General features: G+C 25.7%; 1 long non-coding RNA gene across 3 annotated transcripts in view; it reads right to left on the reverse strand.

Annotated features, from left to right (window-relative positions):
• LOC129619025 (uncharacterized) overlaps positions 1–20,454 on the reverse strand; it is a 108,147-nt gene that overhangs the window by 42,358 nt on the left and 45,335 nt on the right. The window contains exon 4 of one of the 3 annotated variants that reach the window (XR_008697838.1): positions 3,717–6,118. The exons of the other annotated variants lie outside the window; for them this stretch is intronic. This is a non-coding gene — a long non-coding RNA (uncharacterized LOC129619025). Of the gene's footprint in view, positions 1–3,716; positions 6,119–20,454 lie in introns of those variants that run through there. 3 annotated transcript variants of the gene reach the window in all.

Raw genomic sequence — 20,454 nt, forward strand, 5'->3', positions numbered from 1 at the left:
TTTGAATTATTAAAAAAAATGAATAATTATGACTGAAAAATTAAAAACTTGAAAAAATAAAAAAAAGTCATTAGGCGTTCAGTGGTAAAAGCTTTTGAAGTTTCTTAAAAAACTTGAATAGCTTCAATTTCAGATTATTTAAAAAATTAAAGAAACTATAAATATTCAAGTATAATAAGGTCAACGCGACACTATCTCATATGTTAATATCGTCGAATATCACGGCTTGAAGAGGATCGAATACTACTGTGGTATGCAAAGGAGGAAACGACATTTTGCAAAAGATTCCTGCAGCCTAAACGTGTATTTTTAGATTTGCTAAATTTTATTGAATAGGGTAATCAATCATTCAGATCGCAGCTATTTTTGGGACTATTGTAACAGTCCTCAATCAACTAATTTAAAATGTAAATCGTCAGAAGCTGATAAACTTGTCTTACATGAAAATTTGTGTCATCCCATTTTCGCTCATGTTGTATGAAATGCAAAGTCGGTAGTTAATAAAACCAAGAATTAATTAATTTAAATTTAATTAACTTAAACATTAAAGAAATGCGCTTAGTTGACTAGGCTTAAATGATAATGAATATTGTGGCATGACTTAGTAAGCATTGAAGACTCAATAAATAACTAATATTTTATTTTGACCAATTGACTTTATGTTAATCTATTTTTAAGTTATCCGCCAATTTATTGTTAAATTTCAGACTAAGTACTTTTTTGAAAAGGCTAGACCATTTGTATATTTGCATAATTCAAGACAGACTAAAAAATTAAAATCGCCGCCTCCTGAAATTGCAAGTTTAAATTTTTCTACGAAATTTTATTTAGGAAAATTCTGATACAAGATTGTACTTACTTTTTCTGTTCAAAGCAAAAACCGATTTTAAGACAGCTTAATATAAATAGCGAATAAATTTCCTCAAAACTGTTTTTCTTTTGCAGAAAAAAATTTGATTAGCAGAGCAACCTATAGTTCCTTAATCCATGCCAACATAAACTTGCGCGAGTAGAAATTCAAGAATAGCTAATAAATCAAAAATTAAAAAAAAAATCATTTCCTTTTTTAAACTTCTCTTTCTTATGATTTTTCCCTTTTTTCGTTTATTCTTTCGTTTTTTTACTTTTTGACATTTTTGCCAATTCATTCAGTTGAACATGTCATAAAAATTTAAAAATTCATTTATAATTTTGTTCATTGTACTCGCATGTCCTTATCAAGGTTACAATAAAAATTGTTTAGGTTCTGTAAAGATTTATGTGCGCTTATCTGCATAATATCGCGGCATTTACATGCATAAGTAATGTTGATCTTATGAAGCATGAATGGCATTTCGATTAATATTTGATAATCGTTTTTTACTTTTTGAAATGACGCTTTACAACATCGAAAGATGTGCAACAGAAAAACATGATTAAGTGGAGTAGAAAAAAATTAAAAAAAAAACAGAAAAGATAAAGCGACAATTTTATTTCAGGATCAAAAATAAAAGAGTTTTAAACCGATGAATTCATTTGGCGATCAAGATTAAAAGAAAAAACAAAAAAGGTTTAAAATATGACATTAGTAATTATTTTTAAAAGTAAAAATTTTTATTCAAGTGATTAAATTAAGAAAAACCAAAATGCCATCAACAAATCACGGTTGTTATTAAAAAATAAAATTTAAAGGTATAACTTAGATGCGAAAATGAGGCAGTTTTGCAATTCAATGCCAAATCTGGAACATCCGTATGGATTTTTAATTATGTAGTGTAATTTTATGGATAAAACCGTAAATCAAACTATAAGATTGCACTAAAAGATTCTGAAAAAGACATTCTTCGAACTGATTCTGGCAAATCAGTTTGAATGATTAGTAAAATGTTAAATGTAGTTATATAAAAAGCTTGAATTAGTATTTCCATTCAAATTCTAAATTTTTCCATAAAGAATGAAACAGAATAGCTGAATCAATTGAACGGAATGCTAATACGTAATACAGTACTTTCTAAAATGGCAAACTTTTAATTTCTTATATTTTGCATCCAGGGCTTTTTCATTTCAAATTTTGAACACCTTATGTTTTGCATCATATTTCTCTGAATTATTCGGAAGATATTCATTAAAAGAAAAGTTTGAAAGAATATCTTATTCTTCCGCATATGTTGTTGGTGTAATTACATTCACCTCAATTTACTGGATTTAAAAAACACTTAGAATGTTTTGATATAAAGTCAAGGTTTAACTATGAACCAAAAATTTTCCTATCAAATAAATTATGATAATTATAAAATGAATTTAATAAGATTCAAACTTGAAAAAAGTAAAATCCATTAAAATATTACGAAACCGGCTTTGGATTTATTGAATTGAAAAAAATGTCGAGATTTGGCATTTTTGGCAGTTCGACAAAATCATACAATTTCGATAGTTTCTCAAACTTGTAGCTGTATTTTATTCTAAAAATTTTTGCTAGAAAATAACAATATCGAATGGCTAAAATATTTTTCCATATTGTGAAAGTTTTCATTCATTGAAATTTGCTCGGGCACTCCTTGTATTCAAAAATTCAAACTGCCCTGTTCTTCTACATTACAATAATTTGCATTGTTTATTGTGAATTTCACTCATTAGCAAATCAAGTGTATTGTTGATAGTGTGAGCATAGCGTTTTTTTTAATGCAATTTTCAACTCGAAATTGTACAAAAGCAATAAAACATATTTTTTTAAATCATTTTTCCACTTGTATGATTTTCATTAATTTTTTAAATAAAGTTATAAAAAACGATCAGTGTATTGTACAAGTATTTAATTATTTAAGAAACAAAATGCAAATATTGTTAAAATAACAAAAGAAGAAAAAAATCGAACGATTAAAACATTTTTCAGTAGCAGTCAAGTGAATTAAAATTAAACTCATATAGAGGATTGGCAGGAAATAAATACCATCAATATTGAATCGAACTGAAATTGAATTGCAAGTGAAGAAAGAAATTAAAATCACTAAAAAAAAAGAACTGAATTGAAAGTCAATTTGTTAAATTTTAACTCTTTGGTAAGATTGGGGAAGAAAAAAAAGTACAAAGAGAGGGAGAATTAAATGAAAAAAAATCCAATAAGTGGAACCTATATGAAAAACCTCTCCCAAATCGGAAATACTAGGTAAACATAACAAAAAATTGAAAAACACATAAAACTCAAATACGTGCATGCGTCTATGTTAGATTTGACATACCTTTGTTGTTTCGTCGTACTTCCGTTCATATATTATACCTGCGAATATTACGAGACTCTATTTTTTTAATGCTTGTACTATACTCGCTTTATATTTTCTATGTAACCATTGTCTGTCTTTCAGTATGCAATTCGACTTAATTGTTTTTAATATTAGGTAATAATGAATATCTTGACAGGTGAGTTAATTTGAATTTTTTGTTTTTGGGATTACGTAACTATAACTATAAATATTTTTCTTTTGCATACTATGTCTAATTTTAAATAGTAAAACATACACATACGCAAGTGCAATACAAACGGGTATTGAGAAATATTTTACTGTTTAAAACGTTTACAACACCCATAATATGCCTAAATTAAAGTACATTGACTTATTAAATATTGTTTATGGTGTTTCTTGTGTTATTTATAGTTTCTAAGAAATCTAACAGGTAAGTATTTACATATTACAAATACACAGTAGAACCGTTTGAAAGAAAATTATTTGTGGTATCTATGTTAGCTCTTTAATAAAAAAGAATAGCTAAGTAAATCAATCGATATTTGATTATTAATGCAGGTCAAAATTCATTAGTTATTTAGGTTTTAAGAACATTATTAAATTTAAGGTTCTGTTATTGTTCGATTTTGTATTTGTGTAACTATATATTTCTGTACCGTATATTGTACTTAAATACCTAGAGAGAATATTAGTTGCGTGGTAAATTTTGCATATTTGCTTTATAAAATGGAATAAAATTGTCTTGTAATGGTCTCAATGTACAGTTACATGTTTATTTATAAACTGACTATAAGCGAAAAGTTTTTTTAATAAATATCTAAATTTGTTTATTTAAGTGTTTAGTATAAGGTAATGGCAAAATATGAATACACAAATAACCTCTTTTTTTTAATAGATGTTTTAAAACAAGTAAATCTTTTGTCCGTTGTGAATAAACTTCCTCAAAAGGTCTACTTTTGAAACTAAAAAAAAATAATCTAGTAAAATTATTTACTGATCAATCCGCCAAAATTGACAATACAATACAATTCATCTGATTTTAAATAATGTAATTTATTTTAATCGGAACATCAGGCGGAAAATTATAATATGAAGGAAAATTTTTGTCAATAAGCCAAAAGTTCAAGCAAGATCCTCTTAAATCTTCGAGAAAAATGCTGGTAAAAATTACTAAAGAAACGCCATAAAAATGTTTTACTAGACCCGTTCAGGTATAATTGTTTAAATTAGGTTTAACTGGTTTGGATCAGGTATAATTGTTTAAAAGCTTTATCAGAAAAAAACCTTAACTCCCTTAAAAACCTTAAAGAATAAGAATTCTTGCAAAAACTTGTTCTTTGGAGTGATGAGGATCAATATACTAGGTTTATTACCGTTTTTTATAATGCAAAGGGCGGAAATGTAGAACGCAGAATTTAATTATGAATTTACTAATAATTGCTTATTACACTAATAATATTAATTTAAAGGAAACTTCTTCATGCAACTGCAGAACAGATGGATGACGTAATCAAATAAAAAAGTTAAAGGCCTAAAAATTAAAAAATTTTTTTCCTCGAGCTGGACAGAATTTAACAATAAGCAGGTTATAAAAATTTTTAATGCACGTGTCAGTGTTGTCAAAGTGGAATATTTTTGTGGAAAAATGCATGTTTTTTTTTGAAATTTTCCAATTGAGGTAAGAACGCATATTTTTATTGAAAAATTATTCTACTAAAAAATTTAATATTTTGCTTTTGGTTTTCACTCTAGGAGGAACAGGTACTTAATATTTTTCTAAATAATGTTTTTGTCTTGAAAAAATGTCAAAATGTCACAGTTCAACCTTTTAATATATTTTGGTTTGACAACTGTTTCAATTGACATTTGAATTTCATTAAAAATAATAAAAGCACTCTATTCAGGAAGTAAATTTATTGAAAAAGCTTGTGTACATCTTTGAAATACTTCAAATTTGTTAAACTAATTTAAGATAAGAAATATGAGTTTAATTTTATATAATGTGCTCAAATGGAAACTTAATTGACATGTTATTTTGTTTATTTAGCCCTGAAAGAAGCTATTTTCATTTTTTTACAAGTTAAATATTAAGGCATGTTTTTTGGGTAAAATTAGCATATTTTTTCAAACCATTTTGGCAATACAGGTTTTATTAACTCGAATAGTAATTTGGTTAATGTTCTGTGATTGCGATTAAATAGGTTTTTAATGCTTTTATTTTGAAGAATTTTCATATCCTTCTTTATAGACATGGCCCGAAATACATATGTGCGGAATACATAATTTAATTTTTCTTTTCTTTATACAAGAACAACTAAAATTTCATCAATTGCATTTGAACAATTTTTTTGGTAAGAATGTAAGAAAAATGGTTGAATTTTGATTTAAACTTGGACTACATCCTTGAAATTTCTTTCACTTAAATTTAATGTCATTTAGATTTATTTAAATTTTACGCCGAGCATTTACGCTTGAATTTATTTTTTAGTATTCTAAAGCCAAAATAACGATCATCTCTTACGATTTGGATTCATTTTCTGAAAAGAAAAAATTGTCATAGAAAATTTTAAGATTTTTTACTCGCAGTTATTATTTAATTATTTTCGTTTAGATCTAATAATAATTTTCTCGAAAATATGTGATTTTTACAATAGTTTTAATTTCTACACTAATTAACGACATTTTTCACAATATTTCTAATGACCTATAGTACTTGGTTTCATATTTACGATATATCATACAATTACTACGTTACGATAACAAAAATTTATAAGAAAATTCAAAAAGTAAAAAATAAAATCTTCTGTTAATTAAAATTTTAAACGAAAAACACAAACCTTTCACAAATATTTTGTAATCTTGAATTACAAATTGTAAGATAACAAATAAACACTCACCTGAAAATAAAAGAAAAGAGTTATTTTTATTACAGTTGTACATAAAATGCTTAAATTTATTTTAAAAACAAATAAAAATGTTAATGAAAAATTATGACGACAAACGACACATAACTTTTCTTTTAATTAAATTTAAATTTTTTATTTTTTTGAGAAATTCCAAGCATAAAAATTTTAAATTTCACAAAAAAATATTTTTTAAATCCAATTATGTTTGGTTAATGTTAGTGCCCTCTTTTGGTAGTATTCTGTTTCATACTTTATCATTGCGGTAATTTAAGACTTTTAAAGACAATTTAATTCCTTATTTTAGGACCAGTTGCGGCAATATTAGACTGTTATTACATTAATTTACTGTTGTTTTCCTTAATTTTCTTGGCAAGATGAAACAAAAGCCCTGACAGTTTCTTTAAAAAAAAGATAAAGTTGAAGAAACACCTATACTACATTGTATGTGGTATTGTGATATGACAAAGGAATTCGAAATTCAACTTTCTTTATTTCTTATAATATAATTTTTAGAACTAAGATGAATTTGCTTTAGCCCAATGCCCAACCGAAGATCGAGATATGCAAACAGAGAGTGCTCTATAGTGCTCTATGAAATTCTATAGAATATTGCGATAGCAGACATATAATTTTTATTAAGGTTGCTCTACCTATCTATTTTCATTACTATAAAGAGGATGCTACCATTTAATTGAACTTTATTATAAGCCTGTGCCTAAGTTCGACAAATAGTTGTTGGTCGTTGGCGTTTATGAATTTTTTGAAAGGAATTACCCAAAACGTGTTTAAAATCTAGTTCTTTTATTTTTTTAAAAAGAAAAACAAAAAATAAGTATAAATTGGAATTCTCCTCGTATGTAAATTTTACTCTTTTTAATTTTCATTACTTTGCCATAATAAATAAAACTGAAAACATAAAAAACATTTTCCATAAAATTTTAGAAATGTAATAAAAAAAAAAATCTCAAAAATATTACAAAAAATTACATCACATGTATTTTCCAGCAAAGACGTCATGTAAGTTATTGAGATTTGAAGAAAAAATTGAACCCTCTAGCGAAATTCTAGAGTAATCATTCTGGAGAAAAATCATTTTGAAAATTATATACGTACACACAGAATAATAAAGTAGAAGCTATAAAATGCCAAATAGTTCTTGAAGCATCATAACAAATAAAAAAGTTATTTTTTTTTAACTATTTATGATTACTCTTACATTTTGATGAAAGTCTAGGCATAATCTTAGTTATAATTATTACAAAATGTTGAGAACAAGTTGAGTTTATTATACATAGTTTAAAGCAATAAAACAATTTAATATACGGGAATATATTACAACCATGTTTACATTGTATTATATAACAATTTTGAATTTACAACCTTAAATTTAAAACAATTACGAAAAATCGTTTAAATTCAGAGAAAATTATGCGAGAAATAAATAAAACAATTTGATTTTATTGAAACTGTAATTCAAAGTAAGTTTAAAGAATGTCTGCTCAAGAAGTTTGAGTTAAATTGTTGATATTTTTTAAAATTAAATTCAATTCTTCATGAAACTCGACCATGTTTGGAAGAACTCATTTAAATTCTTGCTCTTTATATCCCTACATAGTGTGAAAAGTCACAGAATGACCTTAAGTTACAGAGCAATGCATTGTTATGCATTCTTTTAATTTCGACGCCCATAAGTATGCAATATTATTATTCTAACTTGTAAAACACGAGAATAATTTCCTTCTCAGAGTCTCTTGGCAGGATTTGAGCTATTGTTTTAAACAACTTCGTTAGAAAATCTGAAACCCATTTTAATTGAAATGAATTTTTCGATTATAAGCCCTTTCAATTAATTGAATTGGAACTAAAGACTTTTTAATTGATTGTAAATTCTACGTGTCATTTCTAAATAAAGAAACATCAAATAAATAAGACAAATTTGAGTTAATTATAAAAAAAAGCGTTTTAGGCGTGAGTAAGTTTGAGATATCAAAATCGTGACTGAAAAAAGCGGAAGCATTTAGTAAAAAAGGTGATATAAAAAAAAAATCATAGGGTTTAATTTAAACCCTTTAACAATTGGGCGAAATTATTAAGCTCCATGACGCCATGAGCAACATTAAATTAATCCCTCCAAACAATTTTAAATACTTCTTATTTTGTTTTTATTTAATTACCATTTTGCTTACTTTATGTACATAGGCAAAGTAAAATTCACACCAACCAGTCAACATTAACTATTATGCAATAATTGGATTATGTTCTTATAAAAAGTGTGCACATAAACATGATTTTGTCACTGATGTTTACATGAAATTTAAAGAAAAAAAAATAAGCGATACTTTGTAACATTTCAAATTATTTGTCTCTATTTATTGAAGAAGAATATGGAGGAAAAATGAAGGTTATAAGGTAAAGAGCTTAAATTGTATATAAATAAATTAAAATTGCATAAGTGTAGTGTAACTATCGTATATTGACGAAATGAACATATTGTAAGTATTTAAAATCAAAGTTTAAGACGTATGGCTTAAAAAATTTAGAAAATTTCTTACTTAAGGTTTAAAAATTCTTGCGAACGTTGTTATTGAAGCGCTTATTTTATAAAGACTAGAGACTTGAAACTTACTGCATGTATCTTCTAGGTCTAAATTTAAATTCTCGTCCTCTTATCTATTTAACTGAAATTGTAAGCTTTTCTAAAAACATTTCTATGAAAGCAAAAAGCTGACGGTAAATGTCTCGGCATTAATAAATCTAATTGTTTGCCTTAAGTTACTTAATTAATTGTCAAATTGAACCATTATAGGATACTTCTTTTAGCTTTTGCTCTTATCCTAAAAATATATAGTGATTATCTACAGCACAACATAATGAGAATATATTTTGAGTAAAACATTGTTCAATATTCAAGCAATTTATTGAACATCATTTGATCAAGGAAACAAATTACTTAATAGCTTACTATTTAACAAACTACAATCTGGTCTTATTAAAATAAGGAAAACTCTAGCAATTATTATCATATGAGTTCGCTCTTCTAAAATTATGCCATAGAAGAGCATAATGTAATTATAAAAGAAAAGCTGAAATTGAGCAATGATTATGAAGAATTTGTGCCTACGTTATGGGAGAACTGAGTAATTTGTTGCGAACTTATTCAATTTTTTTGACCGAAATCTCGAATCAACTAAAAAAACTCGAAAACTCGAATCAACACTAAACTATGCATTATTATTATATTAAATAATTTATATAAACGGAACCACAAATTTTTTAAATATAAAGAAATTACAATTCACTTTTGCAGTTCCAAAAAAAAGATTTGCTATTTTCACACAATTAAACACAAGTAAATTTGACATTTGAATTTCACACAATTTCACGAACCGCCGGGTATATCGTAGCCTCTTATGAAACAATTACGTATGCATAGAATAAATTCTATGCTATATTGTGACACTATCATCCTTTAAATGAATTTAAAACTTTAATATTTTTGTGACGGCATTTAAGTAATTTGTTTTTTAATAATTTTTCTCTTTTCTCTTTTTTTTTAACAAAACAGGTTTGTAATCATTTGTATTTATTATGGATAATTAAGATAATTCTTGTTTATTTTTTTACGCCTCTATCTGTCAACTTAATATCACCGTATCGTACGCTGACATTGAATAAAAAATATTTAAAACTAAAATAAAATAATTTTTCTCAAGATGGGCCCATATATTTCTAAGCAAAATCTAAGAAAAAACATAAAAAGAATTAAGAAAATTAATACTTTTAATACAATATTGAAGATGTTAACAGACTTACATAAGATACACAAACATTATTTTTCAATCTCACTGTTTGGAATGTAAAACAGATGGTTTTTTTTGAAAAATGTAAAGAGGTCTACAATTTGTAAATTTATACCCACTCTATCTGTAAATGGTCCTATATGCATGTGTATTTGGATATGTGCATAATATTTATGTATAAAACTAATACAACAAATCGTATATTAGGCACCTGCCCCAAAGTGATAAAATTCTTAAAATGGCATTTTCTTAAAAATTAAAGAAAATAGAAAAAAGCAGACTTTACTTGGAACTTTTGTGTAATGTTTCTACATTTTTGTTGTTGATTTTTTTTGTTGCTTGTAAGTACTTTTGGTTATCTTCTTGTATATGTAAAGAAGATGTTAAGGAAAAAAATTGCCTTAGGTTCAAAAGTGTGATTTCAGTATCCAAACGTCAAAATGTTTGCTTTCTATTTTAATTTTTTTTTTTAATTTTTCTGTGTGCCATTTATAATCTATAATAGTGCCTCAGAGATTTTTTAGCGCATTTTTGTTTTTGTATTTGTTTTGTTAGAGAAGAGCTCAAAACTCACAAATTCACTAATGCTAATTCTTCAAATTGTATATTTACTTTTTTTTTGAAATATATGAGCTGACTATAAATTAAAGTTCAGCAGGGAGGAAAATAATTATATATTTTGTGCATATACACACATACTTTATTTGTATACGAGTATACAGCGAATTTAGAGCTCATAACATTCAAAACATTTTTCATTTTTCATATAAAAAATAAATATGAAGTTAAGAAAACATTTTGCCTTTATAGTTTTGTTATACATAAAAATTTTTGTTATATTTGTCTAAGAGTACAAGGTTTGTTTTAAGGTTTTGGAACGTTTATAGAATGGTGAGTAACGAAATTTTAAAAACAATCAAAATTTGAAAAAAAAATAATAAAGGTTCTTTATTATAATACTAGTGTACTGTTAGAACGTTATGTAATATTTACATTTAATTTTAAAAATATAAAAAATGTATAAAGAGACGTGGGTTTTTGTATCAAAACATTACACCAAAAAGATTTTGTAAATTTTAATCGTGTACTCAAAATATGTTCCGAAACGTATTGTAGTTGTAGTATGTAGCATTAATATGTAGTTGTATCTGCATACTTAAGCATGTACCTATAGTTTTGCAAGCACAAATACATCTAAATAATAAGGGCGACCTATTCAGGGGAATACAACATTAAAAATGTGAAACACACAAATAATATTTAACACTTTAAATTTAATCACGAAATATAAAAAATTAGAACTACGCACATTTATTCCAATATTGAAATTTTAGGTTAATTTTTACTTTCGGAGAAAATGACTTGGAAAGTTTTGCAATTTGCTATATATTAGTATAAGTAGGAGATTTAAGGATAATATGTAGACTTTTTTAGAAAATTTGAAGTTGTGCAAGCTGCGTCCTTTAAAAAACTAATTTAAATTTTTGATCATTTGCATTGGGAAAGTATAAGAAGGAGAATTCCAACTTAAAATATGAAATGAAGCAATAACGTTCTTCACAAAAAAAAATTCTTGCAATCTTTTGATAAAAGAAGTTATTTAACCTTATTTAAACTAAGCAGGCATTCTACGTTGAGTTTTCAATTATATTTTTCTAAATATTATTTTTTGAGAAATGGCGCTAATAATAACGATCCTATGCATACACATGAAAAACAACCTTATTGACTTGATGAATTTTTATACAACGATCGCATCACTTGCAACTTCTTCAATTAACGATCGTGTTTGTAAACTTATCTCTCCATTTGATTTTCATGGAATGTCATGATTTTTCTCTGAAGTTTTAAATTTTCTTAGAACTATAATAAAATTGTCCGGTCAACTTTAGTCGAATTCTTACCTCTAACAACTCGATACTGAGTTGAATGTACCACTTTTCTTTTAACTTATTGCAAGTAATTATAATTTAAAACCTTAGAAAGAAAGTTACCATCTTTTTGTTGCATATCATTACCATTAGCATATTAGATTATTTTCAGATCGATAATCTTTCTTTAAGAGGAAACGAACCATTGAATTGCATTATATTGAATAATCAGATAACATTTTCTATTTAACTGCGCAAATTTAATTCTTTTCAACATTTTACTCAATAATGTATTCTTACAATTTAATAATGGAAATCAGAAAAAATAGAAAAAATCCAATTCAAAGATCAAATTTCAAAAATTGAAAGTTCATTATCATAAATTATTATTCCTCTCTTATGTAATGGCAGCAAGAGTATAACAGAAAAGTACAAAAAAGAAGGGAAATATAATGGTTAACATGCATAAAAAACAAAATATGAGGGAATTTTAATAATTTTTATTTAACAATTTTTCATCTCTATAAAAAGAAAATAACCATTAGAAATGATATAAAAAGCAAATTTATTAATAAATGTTTCGTATCCGTACACCAATAATAATGATCCCATAAGTTTAAAAAAAAAGATGAATGTGAATGATGTTGGAACAAAACAAAAAAAAAGCTTATGGTTATGGGAAAGAAAACAATTTTCTTTTTTAAAATAAGCAAAACATTTTGAATGAATCGAATTGGAGCTTTCCTGGAAGCGAAAACTTTGAATTGAAAGGAAAACATATTTTTACCAGGCCTAGGATGTTGTACTGTCCAAAGTGGGCTTCTGCGATTTTAACAGCAAAATAAACTATCAGGTTTAAAAATTTTCTTGCCAAATATGAACAGACCCTCAAAGTTAAAGGTATTAAAGGAATAACTTGCTAAATAAAAAAATATATTTCAGGTTAATTACGTCTAGATTTAGACCTAACCAATGGTACAGTCGTTACTGAAGTGGTCCTTTAACAGAAGGGTCTCGATTCAAAAAAAGTCCTAGTTTTCTTTTTTTAAAAAAAAATTTAGTTTTCGAAACGGCACCAGAATTTTAATGACAAGCGTCGGTAAGTTTGTATTTGCAACAAAAAGTAAACAAAATTTCTTTTTCAATACGCTTCATAAACCAATATGTCGCAGAGTATCAAAAACATCAAAAATACATGGAGAGAAACTTAATATTTCGTAATATGTTGAAAACTTTAAGAAACTCTTGAAGATGCCTCAAATATGTATTTGCTACAAAAACGAACTCAAGGGTTCCTGTAATTAAGCTTAATTTATTATTCTTCACTTAATTTATTTTGTTTCTAGTTTCGATTTTCGAGTTCTGTCTTAATTTCTCCTTGATTTACAGGTTTTTTTTTCGTAATTGTCCCAATAGTCATTTCAAGAGATTTACAAATCAAGAAATTGTGGGAAAATAAAAGCTTGTCAAATCATAATTAAGTACTATTAATTTTATAACTTGACCATAATCCGTTTAATTTAGTCGATTTGTAAAATGGTGCCTCTCTGAATTAAACTATTATCCATATCACGTTACTTTTATATTAATGATTAACTGAATTTAAAGAAAGAAACTATAAATGGATCCAAAAGCAAAATAAGAAAAAAATATTTGAAAACAAAAAAGAAAACTTCGTAAGAAATTAACGATTTGTAAAAGAAAATTTTTTTTCTCGGTATTTGACGAGTTTTATTTGTTTTGTGTTTCTTTTCCATAGCCACAACTCGTAATCATTCCATTTGTCAATTAGCATATTTATTTTTCTTTTCATTTTTAAAAATGGTAAGTTGCTACACTTTTAAAAGAAAATTTTTTTTCCATAATAAGCATTTTTTGTTTTATTTCAAACGGTTATAAACTTTAGGAAAATAGCTGGAGTAAAACGAAAACTCGAAAATATTACAAATATTTACAAAAATTCAAGTTGTTAGCGTCAATCAACATTATTGCTATAATCATCCCTATCAATGGCAGCAGCAATAGCATCAACATCGTCATTATTGCAACAACAACAATAACAGCAGCGGAAAATATCATAATTATCTAAAAAAAAGAAAAACAATGAACGTATGGTGCTGCTGCCTAGTGCCTGCTGCATAACTATTTTTCTTTTCTTCTCTTTTCTTTTGCTATGGGTTTTTTGTACTTTTGGTTTTCTTTTCTTTTTTTTTTTTGAATTATGATCAATTTATTTTTGCTGTAGGTATTTAAAATTCCAGCAACAATCGAAGTACAACATAAAAAAGGCAACTTTCTCTCTCAACCAGTTGTTGTTATTGTTGTTTGTAGCCTGTGTTGTGTGTTGTATTGACCAAAGAGTAAACAAGATTTCTGTTTTTTTTTACTGATTTTTCTCCATTTTTTTTTTTTGGTTTTTTACTATTTTCGTTTTTATCAAAATGTTAAAATAAAAACGAAAAAAAGCGTTATGAATAATCACGTCTAGTCCGCCACCGTTATCATAGCCGCGAAATCGTGTATATTAATCCTCGTATATTTCTTTTACGTTCATGTGTGTGTGTGTATTTGAAAATGTTGTACATGTGTGTTTGCATGCATGCTGTGTATTTTAAATTTTTTAAAAATCTCTTAGGTTTATTTACAGGTGATTGTAAAAAAAAAATATGCTCATGTATCTGTGATTGTTTGTTTATCTTTAATCAAAAAAGGTGCCAGATACCATTAAATTTTTTTTCAGTTAGTTTCGATTTTTAGATTTTATTTTAATTTTAGTGTTTTATCTTAATAGAAAACGAAAATAAATTTCTTCTTATATAATGCTGATTAAACGATTCCAACTATTTTAATACCAATGTACCTAATATGAAAAACAATTCGTCAAATAAGTTGTGAGTACCCGTAACTCAGTAACTGAGTTAAATAAATTAGAATAGTTTAAAATAAATTAGAATAGCAATTAAAAGACTTATACATATAAGTTTTCTATTTTACTTTATTGTGGGGTGGTGTTGTAATCGCATGACATTACAAATATTTCGCACAAAATTTTTAAATGTAATATGGAAAATCAAAAAATAATTTTTATTTAAATCTTAATCTGTCAATCTGTTTGACGGTTTATGTTAGTCTGTCGGTCTGCCTGTGTGTTAATGTATCTTACTTTCGATTAAATTAATTAAGCCCGTGAATGTAATGAATTAATCTACTTTTGAAATAAATTGGTGCACAAAAAACTAAATTTTATTTATGAATCCAATGTTTACTTTCGACCATATTTGACATTAATTTGAAAGGTTTTGAATTTTGCTTCATTGCCCCATTAAATGTGTTAAAAATGCCTTCTTTTGTCAATAACTTGTCAGCTATGAAAGTTTAACAAGAGTAGGTAATCATCTTTCGCTAATTATTTTCTTCCCGAATTTATTGAAACTGTGCAATTTTAGAAGCTTTATTTTATAAATAGAATACATTAACTAAAAATTTGCAATTTGGATAAAAGTTTTGAGTTTATTTCAATCAATTATATGTCATTTTAGCAATTTAGAATTGTTTAGGTTTATAATCAATTTAGAATTGTAAAGTTTGCGTCTTATTTCCAATTTGATATTTAATGAAAGACGCGAGATTTCTATCCAAAAATATACCCTGTTTCATAAAATTTCACAAATTCTCTTAATTTATTGGGTCTAGAAACATTGTAACTTTTACCAAATTGCGGGGGAATTTTTAATGTAAGACAAAATGTACAAAAAACATTCTTTAAAAGTACTTTGAAATTTATTGATCAGGAAAAGCCTTTTGTTTCAAACTAGAAAAAATATAAATTTACTTTTTCAAATAAAACCTCAACGTTAGTATTATTTTCCACTATGTGTTCATTGTGTCGAAGTTTCAAAAAAAAAATTTAAATTTCAAATAAAAAATTGTTAATATGCAAATGAAATGGATGAAAATATTTTTTTTAGCTTTTGGATTTTCATTCATGTTGTCAAACGGTACTACAACACTTTACAATGGAAATTTTCGAATTCATTTATGTGGAACAACAATAAATCTTTCTAACCTTAATAATGTTTCCGTATACAATTTTGATTTTGCTTGTGAGTGAAAAATTATAGTTTTGTTATGTTGTCAATTTAATATTTTTATTAAGAATATAATTGCATAAACATAGGCGAAATTTACTTATTTATTTTTTCTATAGTACATTACATAAATGTAGCTTTATTAACCTTTCCACTTAAATATAACAAAATTTTTCGCGATGTATTTAAAAAAGGAGCAAAGTGCTACTTTAGAAAAATTGCAAAGATGCCAAATTCTATATTACACTGTCCTTATTATGATGCAAAATACAGTCTTATTCAATTGCAGCCTCTTCGGTAATCGAAAACAAATCAATCGAATTGTAACAATCGTTTATATTGCAAATGATTGTTTGTCTTGCCAAAAACATGTATTGGGTTTTATAAAAAAGCAAGGAATCGTAGTGAACTTTAACATTAAATTTTGAAATGTGCCGCTTTGCTTATCTTTTATTCAAAAGTTATCGGTAAAATTGATTTGAAGATCGTTTATAGCAATAAAAACATTGAAGGTAAGAACAAAACGTGAGCGAAAAATTTTCTAAAATTTTTAGTTCTATTTGTTCAAAAGAAGATCTTTCAGAAGACTACCAACACTGTTTCGGACAATAAGGAATTGATATAAAATGAATCGTTAACAAGACAGAGAATGTATGCTTTATAATAATAACATACAATTACTTTCGACCATATAAAAATAATAATAATATAAAAATTTTTATGTACGCAAATTAAATGAATTGTTTTATATAAAGAGTCTAGTCACTTAATTTTCTAAGAATTTAATATCACTGAGCACCATATACGAAATTAAAAAATTAAATGTACGTCGATCGAAATTAAAATAATTTTATCTTTTATTTATAAATTCTGGCAATAAATAGTTAATAATTTAAACAACATTAAATTATCAAGATAATGTCTAGCTTAAATTGACTTTAAAATCGTTTACCCGGAAGCAATAATTTTCAAAGGAAAAAATGCTCTGACAACTATTAATATGGTGCTCATCCTGATAATTTAAAATTAAATTACTGAAAATTTGCCATGTGCCATCGTCTGTCCTTAGTGTTTCTGAATAATGTTATATTGTCAACTTAATTATTTAAATTACTACGCCACATACATTTTTCAATATCGTAAACAACAAAAAGAAAATTTTTAACCCTTTTGACTTTTCATCAATGAAATTTAAAAATAAAAGAAAATTGAGTTTATCTTGTAAATTTTTCAAATAATTATTATTATTAATTTTGTTGTTTTTTTTCTTTTTAAATTATAATTGAAGGAATTTTTAATTTATTTAATATTTTCTCTTTAAAATAAATTATCATTCTCGGCCTTCAATATACACCTGTATACTATACACTTATCTCTTGTATTTTGTGTCAATGTGTGTTTGTGTATTGATTCGGAATAAGGTAATAAAAATAATAATAAAACTTTCGCTACTTTTTTGTTTCAGTCTTTTTTGTATTTTTATTTTTTTGATATCAATTTGCTTATAAAAAAAAATTTTTTTTTCAATAAAATTCAATTCTTAAGTATTCAACATGCTTTGCCTCTAAAGTCAGCAAATAAATTTATTAAAAAAAACATACATACATACATAAATAACTAGTTTTAATGTCCGAGTCGCAACTTGATCAATTTATCAGGATTAAAAAAAAAGATAAAAAACATGAACGTGAGGAAAATAAATGATAAAAAAAAAGAAACAAAAACAAGAAAACGAAAAACTCTTGGCGGTTGTCTTACATTACGCATAAGAAAGTGAAGTGATATTTTTATTAGCTGCCATCAAACGCTTAAAATTTGACAGAAACGTTCTTCAACTCTCCAAAGGTAAATATTGATGATGGTATAAGAGCAAAAAAAATATTTGATAAAAATTATGTGTGTATCTAATTCACTTTGAAAAAAAAATAAAATTAAATGTAGCATAATGGTTGTACGTATATACCACAACACAATGTGCAAATGTATATGCAACGCACACTATCATAAGAAACTTTACTACACTCTGACAAGAAATATGACTGATATGCTGTAGTATTGCAATTACTTCGTATGTCTGTTTGTTAACAACAACATTTTTTTAATGTCCTATTTTTATTAAGGATTAATAATGGTTGGATATTAACGTTGTAATGATGATGAAATATTACCGGTTTAATGCTAATAAATTAAAGGATTAATCTACTACACAATATATACATATATGGTATGAATTATTAAATGGTAAGTTAATTAAAAATGTATTACTATGTATGATAAAAAACTATGAAAAAAACTATGAAAAAAACAAGTTTATAAATATATTTGAGCTGGAGAATCGGATATTGAGCAATTGCGGGAGCAATTTTATAAACTGAAGGAGTTCGTCTTTTAAATATTATTGAAAATATTGCTTAAAGGGAGCAGATAAACCTCTAAATCAAATAATATTTTTAATCTAAAATAAATCTGAGCTTGAGCTTTAAATGCAAGACAAAATCAGTCATTAGCTGCCTCCAAATTTGATAATTTGGGATTAATTGTTAAATCAATTGTCATGTTTAATACTTAATTATCTGATGTATTACTGTGAGAACTGCGTGAACTAAATTTATAGTTTTAAAAGTCAAAATTATTGATGTTCCATGATTATTTAGTAAAATTGAAGTAAAATTTGTATGATATACGAGTACTTTATTGAACTACTCATTACAAATTCTGAAACCTTTAGATTCAAGTCGTATATGACTGTAGCAGTTCTGATATTAACTTCTGATTATGGTGTCATTATTATTTACAAAATTTGGGTTCAACTTTATATTATTTATCTCCGCTTCATGGAAATGGCACGAGAAATGTAATCATATGGGAAATATTTTTCATTCATTTCAATTAAACTTAGTTTCAGAAAAATAAAACTTTACTTTAATTTCAGACGGAAACAGTTTCATTCTATTCGAATATAGTTTCATTAAATTAAATTAAAAATGATTTAGTTGGTCCAAGATATAAAAATACTCGGAAAAAAATAAAAACAACAATATAAAAACTAAAGTTAAAACTAAATTAAAGTAATGTGAGCTAGAATTATGACTGCTGACTCATGGAGGGCGATTCAGAAGAATGCTATTTTTGACTATTTACGATAACAAACGAATATCGATTATTTTCCAGTTTTTTTAGAAACCATTGCAATTGTACGTTTTCATTAAAATTTACAATATTATGTAACTATACAATGATTCATAACATAAAAAATATTTATTTATTAAAATGTGTCTGCGTATTTTAAAAAATTAGTTCCTCAATATTTTTTCAATGAAAATATATAAGTTATTATTTCCACTGTAAATATTATGTAAAAATGTAGCTATACGATATAAATATATCGCTAGAAAGTATATTGTAATAAATATTTTGTCAAAATATACGTGCCAAAATGTAATTTTGCTTTTAAATTATTTTTATTATTTAAGTAATATAAAAAACTATCTACTAGCTTAACATACATACTAAATGTATTTATATACATATATATATTTATGCAAATATAAGTATGGAGTGTATTGGCGCTATAATTGTTTCATTCTCTGTATGGATTTAATTATGAAATGTCAATGTCAATAAAAAAACTACTCATATGCGCTATACAAAAAATTAATCGATATTAAAAAAATAAATTCTAAAATATTTTTAGCGAATGCTATTGTTTATACGTAAATAAAATTTGAGAGAAATGACATTTTAATTATAGAATCATGACATTCAATAAACTCCTTGTATTTTTTGAAATAATGAAATTAATATTTTTAAAACACTATTGTAGAAACAAGAGTCAAACAGACTGGATATAGGGAATTTTTATTAAAATTGTAAAATAATAAAGGTTGTTTTACAATATGTTACGGTAAACAAGAGAATATATGTAAATATGAAAGTTATGCTAATCGAATTATTAGGAATATTTTTAATTTTCATGTGTCAATAATAAAAGTGCTGATGTATATCTAGTTGACTCTTTGATGCTCAACAGAAATTACTTTAGTTGAATTTTTGTTAATACATTAGATCATTACACGGTATATTTTATATATTACGAATTAATACTAAGAACTCATGTATTATGAAACTATAAGAAGCACCTACAATTCAGAAGTTTATATAACTTGTGAAAAAATTTTGTAAAGAAATTATTAACACACATAAACACTATTGGCCTTATTTTTCAATCAATTAATCAAAAAACTCACAAAGTGCCTGTTACCAACACTCAAAACACCAATGAAATATAAAAGAAAAGTATTTCTTTACAAAGTTCAAAATTTAAATCAAAAGTAGAAGTGGTTAGAACAATAGAGCTGAGTACATTAATATTTATTTTTTTAATGTAATTTTTACAACTAACAACACTTAGCAAATTCAAGAAAACTTAAAAGCTTACACATGTTTCTTTTTACTTTAAAGTAGCTTAGGCAAAAATTGGTTGCTGAACCAATTTTTGCCTAAGCTACTAACCAATTTACAAATACTACTTTTAATCAAAACAAAAATTTAATTTGTGACTTTAATTA

This window comes from Condylostylus longicornis, unplaced genomic scaffold, assembly GCF_029603195.1.
Source record: "Condylostylus longicornis isolate FDR11 unplaced genomic scaffold, ASM2960319v2 ptg000010l, whole genome shotgun sequence".
NCBI lineage: Eukaryota > Metazoa > Arthropoda > Insecta > Diptera > Dolichopodidae > Condylostylus > Condylostylus longicornis.